This window comes from Mycteria americana, chromosome 2 (assembly GCF_035582795.1).
Source record: "Mycteria americana isolate JAX WOST 10 ecotype Jacksonville Zoo and Gardens chromosome 2, USCA_MyAme_1.0, whole genome shotgun sequence".
In the NCBI taxonomy this organism is placed as follows: domain Eukaryota; kingdom Metazoa; phylum Chordata; class Aves; order Ciconiiformes; family Ciconiidae; genus Mycteria; species Mycteria americana.
The window spans coordinates 69,215,810-69,236,492 of NC_134366.1; the positions used below are offsets into that span (position 1 = coordinate 69,215,810).

General features: G+C 40.7%; 1 protein-coding gene across 4 annotated transcripts in view; it reads left to right on the plus strand.

Annotated features, from left to right (window-relative positions):
* Positions 1–20,683, plus strand: part of HECW1 (HECT, C2 and WW domain containing E3 ubiquitin protein ligase 1) — a 273,800-nt gene that overhangs the window by 104,531 nt on the left and 148,586 nt on the right. The window lies entirely within an intron of this gene.

The window sequence follows — 20,683 nt, forward strand, 5'->3', positions numbered from 1 at the left end:
TGCAGGAAGAGTCACACTGACTTTTAATTGGAAAACTTCATGGTGCATCCAGCTTTCACCAGATTGAGGTGGATTCAGAGGTAAAAAGGGTCGAGTTCTGATCATCATCTAGACTGATAAAAGTATAACAATATGTAGTTGCAGCAAGGTACACTGCTTTCAAATTAATTGTTCCCCATTATATTCATATATTACCCAGGGCATCTGATGCAATGCAGTGTAACTCTTTTCCACCCCCTTAGCAATCAAAATACAGAAACACTGAATTTGGTTCTGCAAAGTACTATGTACCTTGTACAGCAGGTTAACATTTCCAGGCTTGGCTGTCCCACATCCCTGACCAAAGTGAACCTGACCATTTGAGTCCTTCCTCTTGTCAAAGAGTTACCATGAATGGAATTCATGGTCATCTTTCAAGAACACAAATAGGGTACTCAAAAGACTGGACTGAGATCTACAGCAAAACATCTGTGGTGATAAAGCTATGTGTATCCTTAAGGAGGAGTTAAGCCTGAAGAAGCCTAGCATGCAACAGTTTCAGTTTTTCAATTGTACTGGATGTTTCCGATGATCTACCTTAGCCTGCTGGGCAAAATTCAGAAGTTTTGTAAAAGCATATATAAATTGCATGACAGTTGGGTATATCTGTTTAAGACTGTCTGAATTTGAGAGCAATCAAAGGAATCTTTGATATAACCTAAATTCTAAAGGATTTGGAAAGGATATGAGTTATACTTGATTAGATTAATCTATGACTTTGACCTTAAGGATCTGGTATCAGCAACGATGCTGCATGCAGACATTTTACAGATACTCTGTCCTAGAAACAGGTTATTCCTGCACTATTAAGCATTGCTGATGGTCTGTCATTCCTAATGTTAAGTTAAATTGAGAATGTTGTTCTAAAGAATTAAGGGAGCTGCTGAAATGTCTACAGGACATACAGGATGCTTATATCCTGTGTTTTGAAAAATACATTTATGGGAAATTGTTTAATATATAAGAACATTGGTTTTAGTTACCCTGGTTTTGGGGCACAAATACATTACAGGAGCTAACCTTTAAAGCAGACTCTAATTTTGCAGCTGTTTCTTTGAGCTGTGGTTACTAATCTGTGAGACTGATCATGCTTTCTTTTAGCTGTTAAAGAAGTGTGGGGAGGAGAGAAAAAATCCCAGAACTGGGTTTTGAAGACGCCTTAGTACCTTGGTTTATTGAGGAAGTGGGACTGGGCTGCCAGTAGCTTTGCTGCCTAAACCACAACAGAAAAGAAAAAGACAATGTGAGAAACACTTAGGAGAAAGCCTCTTCAGGTGGGCCACATTTCATTCAGGGCTGAACTGCATAATGAATTATGTCAGCTTAATAAGTTGCCCCCATTAGCTGAGACATAGTAGCTGTTGTTAATTGGTTGCATGTATGTTCTTCACTTGCCCCACTGTAAGAAAATGCAGCTCAGCATAACCATCCTTCACTGATGCTTAAAACTAAGTTGTACTACACCATAGTTGGGCAGCCCATGCTTGATGAGTTGCTGCCTCTTGCTAATTTGTTATGCTGCCATCATTAGGTTGAGAATCTCAGCCCCGAGATTATGTACCAGTGCACTCATCAAGGACAAATCGTTGCCCTGTCCAGAATTAAAATAGGAGAAAATGAAGTAGGCATTAGTAAATAATAGCACATGTGGATACTCTTAGAGGCACTTGACTATTGAAGTGGGAAGTTAAAGCAGTGAAAAATGTTGATATATGTGAATTTTATATAACTAAAGGCATATTTGAGAGTTCCTGCTCATTGTTGAGACTTACATATGAAAGTACACAGCTTTGCAGTTTATTAAATGTTATGTTAAAAACTGAAGTGTCTGAAAACATCATGTATTTCTATCCAAAGAGGACGGTGTAAACCACCTTCCTTCAGACTTTTATTTTTTGGACAGAGATCATATCTTCCTTTTATGTTGCGTAGCACACAATATGGTGACATTTGCAGGAATCAGAAAGATACTGGTCATCAAAATCAAACTCACCTAAGAAATCTGTTTCCTTTTTCTTGCCATTCACTACAGAACTGAGAGAACCGGGAGGGCAGGGCAAGGGTATGTTCAGTGGTAATGTGATATAAGAATTGCTGTGTTGGTCCAAAGTTAACCTGACCCAATGTCCTGTCTCCAAAAATGGCCAATAGTGTAGACTTGAGGAGGGTATAAAGGTAAGCAAGTGTTAGAGTCTTCTAGCTGGAGTAGTCTTAGCTTCTGTTAATCTGTAGCTCAGGCACTTCCTGAGGTAGGTAGTCTTTTTATTTAGTGGTTGTCAAGACATACAGTAGGTAGCTAAGAAGTGGTAATTTATTTTCAAGGTATCTGTATTGTTTTTCTATGCATTAAGTTATACTTTTCTTAACTTGCTATTGATTGGAGTCTTGCTGATTCTAGCATTAATTCTCTATAAAACAGAGTGGGTCACTTGCGAAGGCAGCCCTTAATTTCTGCTTTTGCTTTTCCTGTAACTATCTGTTCACCTGTTTCCTGTTGGTATCTGTTCACCACATGAGTCAATATTGGCAGTTTATCAACCACACAGTGCTTCAGAAAATGTTACGGTATACACTGCAGAGTTTGGCCCATCATAGCTGGCAGGAGCCATGATGAAGGGGAAATCACAGTACAGCCAAATAAAGAATTGGCCTTACACAGAAAATTGAAAGTTCCCAAGAACTTAAGGCACCCCGCGCTGACTGGTTTGGTTCCTGTTCTTGAAATGTATAAAGGTTTAACGTTTTTTGTGGTGCTATTGTGTGAGGTAAAATAGGCTTATTATCGGGGGACCATGGGGATCATCCTGTCCAACCTCAGAAGTCAAAGTTTTTCTTCTGCCAACAGTTAGACTTTAGGACTCCCCACGGGGTGTTTTTGTACCACATTTAAGGAAATTACCCTTATGCTGTGACCAGCCAGCCACTTGACATAAAGAGCTTAAAAAGACATTTTTGAACTTTTTATTATTAAAGAGTTATATGAGGGAACTTGAAAAATCAAAGGTATTAAAGATTGGCTGATTTGCAACAGTGAAATTCCCATTAATATGAAAAAAGAAGCGTTAGGAATGGAGGCCAAGTAAATAGAGAGTTATTACTCATTTTCTGTATTTTGAATCTGGAGGCATACATAATGTGTTAGAGAGTATTTTGTTCAAAAGCCTTAATGTTCCCCAATTAGTTATCCTTTCTTTTCTGCATTTTTGAAAATTAACAAGCAAATGAAATACGACACTCTAACTATGTAACCTGTAGTCATTATACATAAAACCACTATTTAGGTACTTAACAGAATACTGACGTCTAATCACTTTAGATAGTAATTTCCATGCAATGGTCTGGGACCTGGGATAGGAGTGAGTAAAGGCAAAAGCAGCTGGAAGTTATTTTCTTCATGGTGGCAGATTATCACAACAGAAATCTTCTATCGGACACAGTTGTAATTATAATTACTGGCAAAACCCATCAACCTGGAGGATCACACTAGACAGAAATTGTGCACATGCTGCCGCTACGGGCAGAAGAAACTAGCAATATTGTGAGAGATTTGTAGAAGTGCATCAGGAGTAGAGAACACAAAGGAAAGCATGGAAAGAAATTGAAGTAAGTTTTTGCATTAACTGCACTTCTTGTACTTTTATAAAACTGAAATTCTGCAATTTCAGATGCTTCTCAGCTGTTTAAGCTATACTTTCCCACTATTCTCAGTGGGTTGCCCGGTCTGAGTCATTAAGTTTTTTCAGGTATATTTAAAATCCCACTAGGTTAAGAAGATGCTTTTTGTGTGGTAGGTCAATGACAATGCAAAATCGCTTTCACTTTTTGGAACATGCTTCTATGTTTTGGGGGTACTTGGGCAAAATACACATTGCTTTTAAATTTGCTGATAGCCTGGTTTATGACCATCTAGAGAGCCCTATCACTTTTCAAAACAAAGATAACTTCTTAACACATACCAGCATTTTCAGATACCACAGCCGTTTTAAAGTTTGGGTTTGTTTTATAGTGATCTACTTATTCACCTTGAAAAGGACTAATACCTTTCCCAGAGAAGCCTATGCCTTTCCGCTTTGCATATCACAAACTTGCAACATAATGTTGCCAGACAGATATGTAATTGGTGTGAGCCAGAGAGGGAATTGCTTCCAAATTACGGCATGAATGCCAGCATAACAGAACTTATCTCCTATTAATACCCAGCAAACAAAAAGCCTTAACAGCTACAGAGGCAATGTTGCACTACAGTCAGTTTTGCATTTCTACATAAGTCTAGCAATTTGGGTTTTTATGACAGCTAGTGATAAACAGTAACCATCCACTGTAACCACAAAATGGTTGGGGTTTGGGGAGAGGAAGGAGGAGGGAAGAGAGGCTACGTGCCAGTAGGGATGTATACTTTGTGTTAAGGCTTGGGGGGCACTGCAGTGAAAGAACCAGCCTATAATGGGTTTTCCAGGGAAGTAAACATGCTCTGCTTCTTGCAATTTCTGGCACACTTTTTTGGCTTATAGAGCAATACAGAGAGAGAGTGTGCAAGAGACTATTTCACTGAGGTGCGATGCAGCATCTTTCTGTAAGCACAGTATCAAACTAGCATATCCTTAAAACGATGAGAAAAGTTTTGACACCATTCAGAATCGCACTGAAGATAGCCAAATACCTGGGACCCCTGTTAGTCTACTGGCCTTTCTGTAGATTGTTTTACTACCTGGCAACTAAGAAAACCATTTCCAAGTGTAACCTTTCATCTGTATGGCAGTTTTATGTGGAAGCTTATGCAGCAGTTGTTTGTTTAAATTTTTGCTGTTGTTGTTGCTGCATTTTTATTAATAGCAAAGATGGATGATAGGCCTTGCAGAGAGCAGAAATTGTAGCTGTTTATTCCTATTGACTAGCAGAGAAATAATGGTAAAAAAAGCATGCAACTAAAGTCAGAGGTCTCAGAGATCCTGGTACATCTGCAGGTAGAAGGCATATGTTCTAGGTCATGGTCAATATATGCCATATATGTAATCTGTACAGAAATGTCCCCAAAACTGACAAACAATCAGCCCTTTCATCTGGGGCTCTCTCTAGAAAATATATCTTTTGCATTGCTTTTAGGAAGACAATATAAAGGCTGCTTTCAAAGTACGAGTAATTGAAGGATGTTGTAGCCTCAAATGTTTCCAAATAAATGAGGCACAGTCATATCAACAAAAGCTTTAATGAAGCTGGAGTATTTGCAAAGTTTTCCTTTTTCTGGACAGGCTGTTGACAAGTCCAGCCCACTAAAATAATTTCCTGTCTCCATTTACATTACCCCAATGTCTCTCAAATCACTTTCACTTTAAGAAAGAATGCGTGAGTTGAGATTAATAGAGATAAGGCTGTTGAAGTCCATCCTCCTATACCTTTGAGCAAATGAGAATATGCTGCATGACTTTAACCCTCAAGAGTCCACAGATGGTAAAAACTGGAGCAACACAGAAGCATCTTCAACAGTGTGAAGACTATTTAGCAGAATGGTTAAAGGTGTCAGAGAAAAACCAGATATGAAGCAATAAGAGAGACTTGTGCCCCAAAAGGTGCATCTACTGCTTGTCTCTCTGCCAAGGAAGACATACCATAGTTTTGAGGTTCTTTCTCTTTATCTCCTTGCATGTGTAGTAGCCTTATTGATGCTTTTTGGGTATCTTCCAGCCTATGCACAATTTTTAAATTCCTCCTTCTTTTCCTCAGCCTGGTACCCTCATAGTAGTTTAATATTCATATTTGAGCCAGGCTTAGCTTTGGGAAGAGGAGCACAGTCTGAGCCTGGATTAAGGCATTTCCCAGTTCAGGGCTGTTGAGCTTCCTCAAGAACCCTTTGCTTTGGATCCTTTGATCAGCCCTTTAATCTTTGCTGTTGCATTTCCTGTTAGTTTTTCTCTTACAAAGTCTTTCTGTGCCAGGATTGTAGGCAGCAACCTATGGAAACATAGGTCAATACACACAAGACATTAGACAGCTATTTCTCAGCTTCCTGTATGGTTGCGCTGTGGTAGGTTAACTGAGAGACTTGTCTATGAATCAGATTTTTTCTCCATCTTTCTCTCCCTTTCCACAACTTGTTTTGACACTTGGACATATTTTGTTTATACCATGGATATCAAGGCTGTTTGTTTATTCGTTCCCACACAGGGAAGAAGATGCTTGTGTTGCAGCATGCATGCTTGGTAACACCACGCTGGGACAGCCTGGCTGGTCCCCACACTACCTGCTCTCCGCTTTTCATGGCAGTGCTTTAAAGAAATTACAAAATCTTTGCTTGCACAAAGCTGAGATTGAAGTGAGAGCTCTAATAGGTTGGTAATAGGAGTTTCAGAAAGCTGTCTCAAGGTGAACTGGAAAGCTTTAAATGAGAAATGTCTGATCTTAGGCACACTGAAGTCAAAGCAACTCTTTCTTCACTAAGCAGTAGTTCCCAGTCACAGAGACCACAGCTTATGTGGTCTCTTGTCTCAGCTACTTAACCTAAACAAGCATAGACATTGCATCAATGCATCAGAGACTGGACATCGTCTAATTCCCAAGGCAATGGTCAAAAAGTTGCGGTAACATTTAACTGAAGTTTTAGTGCTAATTACACTGAACCTTGGGGCATTTGGGACATGGTTTGGATGCACAGATCTATTCTTCTTTGTTAACTTTCGAATTTTTATTAGTTGCTTTTTTTATTACAGTAGTGTCTAGTGTCTCCCGTGAAGAGTACATCTTCTTTTCTATGTGCTAAGATAGTTTCTGTCCTAAAGAGCTAAGGCCACATTTTTGAAGGTATAAGGTCAATGCAAATGTTTGAGAGCTAGGCTTCAAAGCTGAGTTAGGGAAGATAGATTAAAAGGTGAGAGGTGGAAACAGAGGCACAGAGTGAACAAGTGACTTGCCAATACGTGGGTACAACTGCAGATAAAACTTCAGTTTCCCTGCTTAGTGTCTCACCTGGTAATTTTAGGCCACTTCTAATCTGTTTGCAGTCTGAACTGTTGGGAATTACTTAAAAGTGGTACCCTGAAAATAAATGTGCCCTGCAGCATGGTACGTTCCTCTTCCTTTTGTTCTTTAAGGAACAGAGTTTCTGAAAGCTCTTCTGCTGGAAAGAGTGGAGAGGTTTGTGTAGAGCTCTTATGGCTTTATCGAAGTTGGAATGAGACCCAGAAAAGGTGGTAATGAATGAACCAGGATTTTTCCTTTCTTTTCTGTTCCATTTTTTATTTTTAAGCCAGCTGTGGACATGCTGGATCTGCTTGTTATTTTCTTTCTCAGATGTTGTCAGGTCGAGGGACAGTAGTAACTTCTCTTGCAGTCCAACAGCCCAACTCTTGCCTGGCCAATCCTTTACCTAGGAAAGACAAAGATTTGTGGAGTCATCTTACTGGCTGAACATAAGACTGGTGCAACTGGTTCCAGCCTTGTTATTCCCCTACGGCTACGCTTGTCTCACATACAGAGGCAGAAGGGCACTGTTGTCCAAGTGCTGCTGGGTGACCCCATGTTCTGGACACACAGACCATAGGGTCAACCCCCAGCTTTGCCTGGTGTCTTGTGTCCCAGAGTGGCAGAAGAGTGCAGCCTGGTGAGGATGCCTGGCCTGCAGGTCAGGTGCAAGCTAGTGCCAAGCAGTACCTGAGGCATCAGATGTATCTCCTGTTGTGAGATGCAATACCATGTGATTTTGTATCTTGGGAATAAGATGCTTAACAACAAAGGGAAAAAAATCACAGCTCTTTCCTGTTCTCTTCTCCTTCATTTATCACATTGTTTTCTTCATCCCCATTATCGTTTTTTCTTGCACACATCTGCTCAGTCCCTAATTTGACTAACTCTCCTAACTTGGGAGATTTGGGAGGACACAGAAAATTGTGACTCTTTTTTGGGGGACACTGGCCTTCTTTCAGGCTCATTTGATCTTAAGGTAATGGGAAAGTTGACAAAGAGTTTACTCTTTCCAAGCAGGAGCTTGTTGCTTAACACCCTTTACAAGAAACAGGTAAGGACTGGTGAACAGCCAGTAGTGCTGCTACTGCCAGGAGATTGAAAAGAGGCTATGTGGTCCTTACAGCAGTTCCTGTTTGAATCTGTCAGGAGCTGAGAATGTGTGGCTTTCCATGATCCAGCATTAAATTTGTGGGCAGCTATAACTTCTGCCCACAAATCTGGTGGGCAGATTTGGTCTGGTCTGCACCACTCCCTCTTCTCCAGATCCCACTGAAGATATCAGGTAGGGCCTACATCCTTCAGCACTTCTGGAGTCACTTGTTGATCATGCAGTTTGTTCCCCGGGATAGAGTAATTTAAGTAGAAGCTGTCAGACCACTCTGTACCTGGCAGCATGCCATGGGGAATGGTACATCTTCACTTTGGGTCTGGAGGAGTCTAACTGTAGATGCTAAAGTTTGAAAATACAGGTTCACATACATGTTCATTTTGCTCTTCCAGTCATGTCAGCAATATCCTCAGACATGTTGTACTTGCTTTAGATTCAGAACTCCTGCACTTGTAATGTGTTTTCTGCTTTAGCTTTGGTATCACTCAGGATACCATAGTGTGTATCAGGTACTTGAGGAAATGAACAGAGAGAGATTCCTGAAATCCAGTAGTGTGGCTAGTAGCTGTATTTTTCTCACCTAATCTAACATTTGATGAATGCATGAATGATACCTATTGATTGCTGCTTTGAACTTTACATGTTAGCATTCTGCACAACGGGTGCTGAAGTCACAGAGTTTATTTTAATGGATTGCTACAACTTAGATAATGTTGGTTTGTGATTGATAATCTTTCCACTATTGACAGTAAGAGATTACAGTGTCATCTTTGACTCACAAATCAGTTAGTCTTTGCCACTGTTAAATGCTTCTGGAAAGTTTATTTTGGATGATGCTGTCTAGGAATTTGGTGAAATTGCCCTGGAGGATAGATCCCCTCTCTTTGCTCCATTGCACAGGGGCCCCTATGCTTTCCCCTTGGATACTTCCATTGGGCATGTTTCTGAAGCTGCTGCAAGCCAAGTGAAGCTGCTGCAAGCCAAGTTAGTCCCCATTGAATTCAGGAAGAATTGCTTGCATGCAGCCCCTGTGTGCCATCATGCCCAGCACCTTTCGTGTACAACTATGTACAGAGAGCCCAGGTGCAGACTTTGGCCCAAGTGGTTTTATCTTTGTAGAAAAACAGAAGACAAAGGCAGTGGAAATGGGAAGCAGCTGTGATTGGAAGGGTATCAGCACGTGCATCAAAAGGTCATATTTACTCCAAAAGAGTGGTAAGGTACGGAGCCTTGTTTCAGTTATTTTCTTATTAAATAATTAAAAAAAGTACTGTATTCAGGTTTTTATAATTAAGGATATAAGTTCAATTCATGGATACAAAATTATTCGGGAGACAAGGTGGCTGTCTTGTTGCTGTCAGATCTCAGCACCATCAAACTTGAACATTTCTGATGATGGAGGGGATTGGGCCCCCAAGGACATGGGTCTCTGACCAAAGGCTAAGTTGCATCAAGGGCTTGCCTGAGAAAGCAAACTCAGCAGGTGGTTTATTGACCAAGCCCATCACTAGTTTAAAGGTCCTAAAGAATAGATCAGTGTCAATAATTTACCATTTCTAATTTTGGATAATTTTATGGATTTTTTTGTAATCCTGTTAAAGCATACCACGAAAGTAATTAATCAAAACAGAACTCGGAGCGTCTGTATTAAAGATAACGCTTTTCTTAGTTTATGGAGGCAGTGAGTTTGCTTCACATCTAAAAGAAGGGGCTCTTTTTTTATACCTCTCTGCAGTAGTGAAGCATCTGAAGGGCTCTTAGATGTCCAGTGTGGCACAGGAAAATCTCAGTATAAAGAGGGATAAATCCCTTCACATAATACAGAAATTTGGTTGTAACCCTGCTATGTCATTGTCTGGTTTCGGCCAGCCACTCTGTGTCTCATGCCATGTAGTGGTTATGGCAACATTTATCCAACTCATACAATGCTGTTTGGACAATTTTATTAGACAGAAAAATTTATTTGACCTTCCATGAGGAAGGCAGAATTATATCTGTTGTGTAGTGCTGTAGTAACTCATCCTGCTTCTGAAAAAGTGCACGTATGATGCAGGAAGCCTTTCGATAATTGGCTTTTCTTGCTAACTAGCTAGTAAATCTAGCCCTGTCATCATCTTACTCGTGGTCCAGGGTTTCCTGCTATAGGACTGCCAGATGTCAAGAACACCATTTATATCCAGAGTAGACTTACTCAGAGAGTGGGAGGTCAGCAGGGATGAATTACTGTTTCCCTGCTGGGTTCAAACACTTGCCCAGCAGAATCATCTTTCTGCCAGGTCTTTGATATTGGTAATAGGATCTTGAAAGCCTCAGACGAATAGTGTTTTATACTTGCAAGCTATTCTCCAACCCTCCAACTTTAGATGTTCACTTTACCCCATTAGAAGCAGGTATAATTTCCTCCCATATCTCAGTGCTAATAGCTTTTTATAACTAAATAAAAACACAACCTTGAAATAGATACTTTTGCTGTAATTGTTCATTAATTAAATTTCCATAATGATGCTTCTTTCTGTCCTTCCCCTTTCATTAAATTACCTATGGTAATTTCATTATGCCTTCTCTCTTTAAAAGTTGTCCTGCCTGTGGATTTTTTTCCAAGTCTCCTTTAACCAAAAGCACCTGCTACAGTGAGACCTCTAAGAGTAGACAGCAGTGTTTATTCCAGACCCTTCCTTTTCCTTGGCAGCAGAGCCTGTGTGCCTGGCAGGTACTTGTGCACTTCTGAAGCTGTAGGAAGCAGAGATGTGGGGAGGTGACGCATTTACTTAACCTGGGGTGAGCTGTCACAGCTCACTTGTATCTCTAGACTCATTCCTGAGAGTAAGAGCTACAGGTCTGATTGCTTCTCACTCTGGGGCCGTTTTAAGGCAGCTTTCCATGATTAGGGTGTGTATACTGATGATCTTGCTTCCTCTTAGTGGCCTCGTCACACTGTAAGAAAAATATGAATACAATCGTTCAATAATTTTGGGTTATCTGGTCCAACTACCGGCTCAAGGCAGGTCTGGTTAGAGCAGGTTGCTCTAGACCCTGTCTAGTCAAGTTTTGACTGTCTTCAAGGATGGAGTTACCTTCTGGGCAACCTCTTCCAGTCATTGGCTACCCTCATTGTGATTTTTGTTTTCTTACACCTAATCAGAAAATAATAATAATAATGATGTAACCTAAATGTAAATGTGTCTCAGGCCTCAGATATAAAAGTGGAACAAGTCTTATTTCATTTTCAAATACAATCTTTGTCTATGCCTCTGTTTTGTTTTTTCCTGACCCATTTCTTTTGCATGGCTGGGGTACCTTACATGTTCAATAATGATTTCCATTAATTGGAAATGTTAAAGGAAAAAGGAAATGTTAAAAATAACTTTTTTAAAAAGATCAGGGCAAAAAATAGTTATCTTACAAATAAAATGCACAAAGATATCAGGAATTGATTTTTTTTTAAAGAAAATAATTTACACCATAAGAAACAAAATCAATTTTGATTATGAAGTGCATTGCTGCTATGTTGCTAAGCCTGAGGTGTAGCCGGGGCTAGAAATAAGATGGGCAATGCACGTGTATCAGAATTTAAGCTGTGGTTGTTGTAACTTGCCAGCAGTGTTCCCCCAGAGACTTCTGAGTGGTGGAAGTACAAAACCAGCAAAGTAGAGAGTGCAAACACAAGGGGGGGAAAGCACTCAGAATACATGTGTAATGTTTTTGCAGTAGAGAAGCACTAGGGAGCTTTCCCAGGCACCTCATGGGTAAGGGCTCTTGGCTTCCGAGGGTCCCTCTGAGCTCAGCAGGCAGATCCCGAGAAGGGAAGCAGCTTTTGGTGCAGCCTGTGTCTCGTGGACGCCTCTCTCTCCTGCCTCTGGCTTCAAAAATCAATCTATGCACAGAAAAGTTTCTTAACACTTCTGTTGTCTAGCACAGGCGTTACAGGTAGGTGACTGCAGTTCCGCTTCTCCTTTTCTACTCCATTAGAATAAGCCTATAGTTGGAACACATCAAGGTCTATCAGGGACTTGTAGAGATTTCAGAGTCTCGGTTTGTCTTCCTACTAACTTGCTGTCTATCCAAGCTGCTGAGCAGCACTTCCTGGGAGTAAAATCGCTTTGTAACCTGGCAACTCTGGGTTACTCCAGAGATACCTGGGAACCCACACAAACTGACGTGTGATTAACCTCCCTGGATTGTCAGGCAACACTTGAACAGCAGATTTACCACACCAAAAAGCAATATGCCTACAATGTATTAGATTAGTCTGTTTGCTTAATTGCTAGACAAGATTTAAGGATGAAATAATGTATTTCTTTAAAACAGAATACAAGTGCATTATTAAGATTTTGCTTTACAACAAGGAATTCTCCTTAGCTTCTCAGGTATAGTAGCTAATGCTTATTTCTGACTTCTGAACCTCTGTGGTCTATGTTAGCCTAGAGACCTTCAAGAGGTGCATTTTTCCTGTTCCGATTGATAAAGGTGTTTGCCTGAGGTGGAATGAGCCCTGCTCACTTACAAAACACTAATTACTTTTTCTTTTGGTTTGTCACTGTGGCATCTCGTGGTCGTGGGGAGAGACAGAACTATTTCCTTCCCTCTGCTTGCCTAGGATTTCTTGATTTACATATAAGTGATGTTCTGTAATTAGCGTGCTTCTGGATTCAGGCTTTCAAATGTTTTCCTGTTTACAGGATATTATGGTAAGCTTTATGAGGAATATTAAATCTGCCTGTGAGGAATATTAAATCTACATAGCTAATAGATTCACCATTTTCCTTTCCCTTTGTGAACTGCAGGAAGTCTATACATGGCATGTCACAAAAATGAGAAATAAATTTCGGTACCAGTATACTTTGGCTTTATCCTTTCTTTTCTTCTTTTCCCTGACTCCTCCTTAGATTTTGGAGAACCCATCATGTACCATTTTTTGTATTATAGTGAAAATGTAAAAGAAAAGGCATATAGTGACGTTTTGGATTGTAGGGGCTCAGTTCAGAGACAGCCACAACAGAGTAATCTGTGGTGTTTAAGACAATGCTACGTCAGTTAGTTGTCTGTGTTGGCTCTCCGCCAGAAGTCATCTCTCACCACCACACCATTTTTGGAGTGACTGATTACTGGCCTTGTAATCAATTGTAATTACTGGATTGCTTGCTCCCATCCTGGTAGTTTAGATCACCTCCAGGTGCTATTCCTAAAGGCCTCAGCATCCTACTAGGCTAGCTCATGTAAGCAAGCATTTGGTGCTGAGTCAGCTCGCGTTATCTAGAGACTTCAGATGTGTGGGGCTCAGTTGTGGGACCTTAACTGAAAGCCTCTGACATGTGTTTTTTGTTTATCGTGTTCTGGAGCAGAGGGAATTTTCCTGTGGGTTCATGCTGCCTTTCCATTCTAATTTCTCTCTGACTTTTGAGGGAAAGAAAATGAAACTTAGCCAGGAGAAATCTCAGCTGCAGCTATGTTGATTTTCCTGACTGAAGAGTAGGTGGCAATTGAGCAGATCAACCAAGTTTCCCATTATTTCTATCTTACAAAGGCAGAGGATTCATAGGCAGAGTCAATTCAAACTAAAAGCTTAGTTTAAAGCCTTATCCTGGAAACTCATGCCAGCTTTCAACCTTGTGGCAAAAGATGGTCCTTTTTCAAAAAGATTGACAGAAGTCTCAGTACTGTTTGTAAAGTCCCCCTTGTCCTCAGTCAGTAGTAGAGCAGAGCTCTTACAACTCTAGGGGCCTGCGCTGTGCATGTTATACTACACTGTCAGTGGTGGCTGTGACTGGGGAAGGCGCGGAGATTAAGCCAGTGTTGATTCTTGTGACGTATGTCTTTCGAGAGCTGTGAGCAGCTGTCCGGAGGGAGCTTCCAGTTGTTCTCTAGAACATCTCTTTTCAACGATCCCATCTCTACTTGTATCAGAAACACTTAGCAATGCTCAAAACAGGGAGACGCGTGACAGTGCACGAGTATAATAATCTACACCGATGTCTTTCAGTGGGGTTTGAGCTAATTTATGTTATGTTGCAACTGGAACAGGCTTAAGAAGGCCGTAAATTAAATGGGAGAAGGCACTTGCTCTTGCAGAGCAGTTCTGTGGACAGCAGGATCTGAACTTCTCTAGAACTCAGAGATTGAAATCCTGTCCCTGCTGCAGTTGAGAGAACTAGCTGTTAATTTAAACAAGATAACAATTTCACCCAAGAGTGTCAGAATTTGCTGGTTTAAAATTATTAACTCTCTCCCTGGTATATAGTCATAGAAAAGCATGAAAATTTCATATAATTCCCTTTTTCTCTTTGCACTTCTACGAGAATAAAAAGTGACTAAATACATTGCTTCTGGGATGAAATTTTCTATGGTGGTTTAAGGCCTGTACAAGGGTATTTTGTGACTGAGCTGTGAAACCATGAAAACTGGGTTAATAATGAAACCCCCGACACAGCCTTAACAGTAGCACTGCTAGCAGGCACCTCTGTAATTACTGCTTCTCTACAAAGAGTGCTGAGCTTCTACGATGGAGTAAAAATCTCATATTGTGCTTTCTTCTGTTAGAAAATGACTCAGTGGAAACCTTTTAAATATATATAATAACGTGCAAAGATAAAGTTTCTGCCTCTGAACTAGCCCGTTTAGGTTTTGTGCAATTTCAAAAATAGAATCTGGTTTTGCTTTAGCAGATTTATTTCTTTTTCAAAATTTCAAAAATTTGTTGCATTTGAGATGCAGTGAAATGCTAAGTAATACTTTTGTGACATGCATAAATGATTTAGATGACCTATGCATGTAATGTGCTGTGGAATGTAAATCCAGTTGGTAGTACATTTAGCAGATTTTTTTCTCTACCTGGCTATTTTCAAGCAGAAAGATTGCAGGAGCTTTAGAAATATTTTGGAGAAGGGCAGCAGGACTGAGTGACGTGAATGTGAAAGGAACAGATTACAGCTGAGGAGACTATATCTTTTGGAAGGAAAATGAGAAGAGGTAGGTGCAGCCTCTGTCCACTGAAATCAGTGGGAGTTTTTCTGTTGGCTTTAATGAGATGAATCAGACTTTTGACAGCTAGTGTGGAAGAGGTATATAGTCTAGATGTTGGAAATTTTTAAAAGGATAAATTAAACACAAAATTTGTAAGCAGTTTTTGTTGTGCCATGGACTAAAAGTTACTTAGTCCTTCAAAACACTTTCATTTTAGAAGCCACAGCTTGTCAAGGCTGACATAAATGTTCCTGCATGCTGGCAGCTGACTCAAAGTAGTATCTGCCAGCCCTCTCTGAGGTCATGACAGTTACTTTATGGGAGGTATATTCTCCAAGCTAGTAAGGAGGTGGAAAAATGAACCATCAAAACTATAAAACAATACTGGAAATACATTTACCTCTTTTGGAGTCTTACTGTGGCACTCAGCAGTTGGATGTCCACGACAGCATTATACAGGTGGACAACATATATGCACATATGCTTTCTTTGACAGACCAAATTAACATGGTAAAAACGCACATCTTATTCTGGCCTTTTGCTAGGAGGTAAATTTGTGTATCCTCAGGGCCTATTTGAGACTTCAGATCTGGAATAAATGTGTGCTAGTAAAGGATCTCTATTTGAAGAACAAGAGGCTGGGTATTTTGTGTGCATGAACTAGGATGGATCCATTAGTTTATGTGAGGTGATGTCAGTTCACAGCAGGTGAGAGTTCAAGTATTTGGTTTTCAGACTAGAAATTCCCAGAGGTAGCAGAGGAGAAAAACAACTACAAACCAATCTACTGCAAACCCATCCTGAAATGATTATCTCTCTTCTTAGAATTGAAAAACTCAAACCAGTAGGACAGCTTGTTCCTCTCCTGTGGTCTCAAAACTTCATTCATGGCTCTGTTCAATGCCCTTTCATTTTCAGCTCTCAACGCTGCCAAAAAAGACATGTTTACTGGTGATAGTTAATAAGGATACTTGCAAAAGACCTCCCACATTTACAGTATTTTTTTAATAGATTCTTTTTTGACCTGATGAGTGAACTAAAACATGTTACCTGCAAATACTTTTGTATGACCTTCTTGGCACTGAGAGTTGTGTTTTAAAACATATAAGCTACAGAATCGTGAAGATTGGATGGGGAGTGGCCAGGATGTGTTTTTGAGCATCTCAACAAATGAGATTGGTTTCAAGAGGATTACAGCTTCTGTAAGAAGGGGACAATTCCCCTGACGTTGGTGAAATCCCACCAGAAGATGTAAAGGAACTGTTTGGTTAATGCATCTGCAGTACGTTATGTAGAAAGGGCAGATAGAGTTTATGTAGCAGTGTGCCTGTTATTGTTATCATGGCCATTAGTTGACCATGACTGTTTGCATCCCAAGAGAACTCTCCTTCCACAGTAGACAGCCCTTTCCCTCCGTGTGTTGTCTATAGGCACCTACAGCCAGCCAGTTAGATCAGTAACTTTCAGTCTCACTTTCCATTCCTTCCTTCTTCCTTTGTGATTGCTGGGCAAGGTGCCAGTGCTTGTCTGAATGCCATGCTCTCTCGGTGAGATTTATAATACCAGGAGTGACAGGGTTACAGGCCAGGAGTTTTTTAACGTACAAACCTGTCTGTGATTTAAGGGAAAAATAGGTGTAGGGTAGATCTGAACAAACAAGTACTTTAAAGAAATTTGGAATGTACTTTTCAATTTCAGTGTGACCTGACTGATTACAGCTTAAGTAATAAGTAGAGCTAAATCCTGTGATGACCCGCTCAATCCAATCCCTTCAGGTCAGTAGAGAAGCATGCATGTAGTGCCTTACCTCTACAGAGGCAGATCGACCAGCTGCACCATATACCTGCTGGGAATTTAACTGTTACTGAGCTGCTATGCTCCCAGATGCTAATACACTTTGTTAGGGCCCCTACTGAAAGTCGTCATGAGCATTGCTTTGCAGAAGAGAATACTTTCTCCTGTGACTGAAGAACAACCCCATTATTATGAAAACTGGCTTGTGGAAGGACTAGCAAACACGCATATTCCTCTCTCCTTTGGCTTGGGTTGCCAGAAGTATAATTTTCTTCATCTTATAGAGGAGGAAATTAAGTCGGGAAAGAATGAAACTACTACAGTAAGTCAGTGGCAGAGGTTCGAACAGAACACAGGTTTCCTGGTGTCGAAGCATTTCATCTGAATGCTCAGCGTGTTTCTGCCAGAGATGGCAAAGCAGTGGCCCAGGTTTTGCAGGACACTTGAAGTCTTCAGCCTTACCGCAGGTGCAGGAAGCTGCCATCTGTCTTCCAGACTGCAAGGAAGAGACACAGCATTTTTCTTTTTCAGTGTTGCCTCAGTAAAAGGTTGAGAATCTCTTGCTTGGGGCTATAGGAGGCATAAATGTGAGTGCCAGGATTAGGATTAAGTGTCATATTTTTATGTATGTAACTGGTAAATTAGGGGAAAAACATGTATAATATACACTTAAGTATAAATTAGCAATAGTACGTGTTACATATGTGCAGGTGATTCAAAGGGAATTTACTCCAGAATCATCTTTTCTCCATTACTACTTCCTTTTTTCAGATGCCCTTTGCCTCTGCTTTTGATTCTGTCTAGGTTCTCTGCAAGCTTATTTCTGAAAAACAGTGTTTTAAAAATAGTCTAGCTTACCTGCAGCCTGGACTGTATAGTCATCCCACTGTGTGTTGTCACATAACAGCTGTTAGATCTTGCTCAGGCTATTGATGATTTGCATTAGGGTTTCCTTTTCACAGTGCAGCAAATCCTGTGGGAGTTAAGTGTGCTGTGGTTGGAGACCTTAGCCTTTACTATAAAAAAATTAATAATGTTTCCTGTCTGTCACCTATGTGTGTGATGGCAGCAATTTCAGCTTGGATGGACTTGAGCAAGCTGGGAGTTACTGCTGTCAGGATGGCAGCTCTGAAGGCTTGCAAATGTCAGCCCCAGCCAATGAAGCGAACATCTACGGCTTGCACCATGGGTCCCAGTGGTGAAGTTCAAAGACAGACAGAATAGACCAGCCACCTGGCAGACACCTTCAGGTGACGGACATACTGGCATCTGTATACAGTTTTATAATCAATAGGAACTAACAATGATTTGAAGACCACTTTTTTACAGTCTCTCAATGTACATCTTGACCTATTTTGTGAGAGAATAAACCTTCCTCATCCTGCAGTATCTTGTCCAGGCTGCCTATGATTCTTTGTTCTCTTGCTTGTTTAAATGTAGTATTTCTGTTCCTTGTTATTCCAGTATATGTTACAAGATAGTAATTTTTAACCTGCACAAATGGAGGTTCACAGTAATTTTTTCCCCACGGTTCCTTGTTTTCCTTGCACTTGAAAACAAATACACTTATCTGATGCTCTCATCATTAGATTCACTGGTATTTTACAGTCGGGATATTTTCTCTTGCCTTTCAACTTAATGTAACCCATTTGTAGCTCCTTCTTTTTACCGGTATCAAGTAAGATGCTTTTGGAATTGCTGGGGTTTAAAAAGTCATGTTTCATTTTGTGATTACAGCAATTTTCTTCTGTAATTATTAGATTGCAAATAAATGGTGAACAGAAGTTTGTATTTCAGAAAAGAAAAAAAAGTTGTCGCAATAGGAGATTGCAGAGGGAACTCTAAGCTGGGAAGTAATAACAGGGATAATACCTCTTTCTTAGCAGCTTTTTGATCTTTTCCTTCTTGATAGCTTGTGCTTTGTCTTATAAATTCAGAAATTAACAGTAGGCGCCGTAGCAGTGGCACCTAGTCAAAATGCCCTTGTGAACAGAAGTTTTCTGAATGGGTGAGCAGCCACATACAGGCCATCTTAAGCCAAAAGGTAAGAAATCCTTCACTGTCGAGTGGCTGAACCAAGTGCAGCAAAGTTACCTGCTTTCTACTTCTACAGTCAAAATTGTAGTGAATCACTGAAGCCTCATAGTATGCTTCCTGTAGAAGATGCCTTTGCGGGCAAGCTTCAGAAGAGCAGCAGTGTTTGATGGGTCTGTCCTCTTCTTTGTAAAAGAGAGCAGAGAGGCTCAGTGCTGTGTTCCAACTTCCCATACGGTTGTGAATCCAACTACAGTCAAAAGCAGAAGTCCAGTTCATGGTTCCTGCTAAAAATACAATTTTTCTAATGAGTAGGTTTTTCCTTCTTACTGATCTTCAGAAAACGTCATACAGAGTTGTAGATCTAAATCTGATGAACTCCAGCCTTAATGCTCATTCTGATGTAAATCTTTCTCAGTTGATTCTGATGCTGAACCCTCCAGAGCCTCCCTCATGAGACATGGGCAGCTTCTTTCTCTCCCTTTGAGATCTTGGACACAACTTGATATCACCTCTCTAGGCAGAACTGTCTGTGAATTGCTTTCCTGAAAAGGAGTTTCATGTGCTGAGTCTTGCAGGACCAAGCTCACGGCTTATACATAGCCTGTTACTATGCACAGTCCATATACTCTCAGCAGCAACAGAGAGGTGTTGGTGTTATTAACATGCTGCAAATATATGAAAACATACTTAAAGCACAGTCACAGTTCCTAAAAAAGGATTTGGATGTGCTGCTTTCCCTTCACTGTCAAACAGAGACCTGAGCAGCTCTCAGGAAGGAACAGTCCATGCCACGTGTGAAAGGAGGTGCAGAGCTCTCCCACTCTCCCTGGAGCCAGCTGCGGTTCCTCCTCCCTTTTTTTGTCCCTCGAAGTGGAGGTTGTGGCAAATATGCACAGCACCATGTAAAGCAGCGGTGATTTTGAAACTTGCAGCGCATGGGCCACAGTCAGACAGTATGCGAGCTGGTATTGGAATAGAAGCCATGATAATGAGGCCGATCAGAGTGCATGAAGCTGGGATGCCAACGGCTTTTCTCTTCGTGATGTGTTGTATGTTGGCAGTCAGCATCTGAGATCCTCTGATCTGCAGAGATTGCACAGTCGCATAGAAAGAGGAGACCTAAAAAAGGGGCTGTGTGTCCCAGCTAACCTGGGCTTTGAGTTTATTTTTCTTCTACTAGTCCTCACTGGAAAAAAAGTAAACACACTCCCATCCCTGTTGAGCTTAGCAGTGGTACATGGGAGATGAAGTCTGGCAGAATTGTTTTAAAAGAATAAGGCCAAGTTTTTACCGATTATGCCCAAATGCAGCACTGTTTGCAAAGGTGTCACACTAACGGAGTTTCTTCAACCAGCAGTGTGGCTCACAAGTCTCTGTGAGAACCAAAGGACATGAGTGCACTTTCTCTGCCTGCGGTTTCTCAGCAAATGGAAGGAAGATAGGCCCTGCTGTTGTAAAGCAAAGCATTTTTAAGACTAAAAGGAGAGGAGAGGAAAAAAACATACCTCAGCAGCGTAGCTGGCACACAGCTTTTATTCAAGGCTCATGGTCCTAGTGGGCAAACCCAATTAGTTATAAATGCTTTGGATGTGTAAACAAGACAATGGCTCTGTGTTGTGAAGACACAGAGGTCTCTATTCCTCTGTTTGATTCATGCTTACAAAACCTACCCAGGTAAGTCTTTGGTGTACTAAGAAACGACCTCAAAGAATGCTGTTTTTCAGAACAACTGAACTTTGGGGAATTTTGGTCACTGGGTAATTACAGTGCAAGGCTGTTCATCTCACA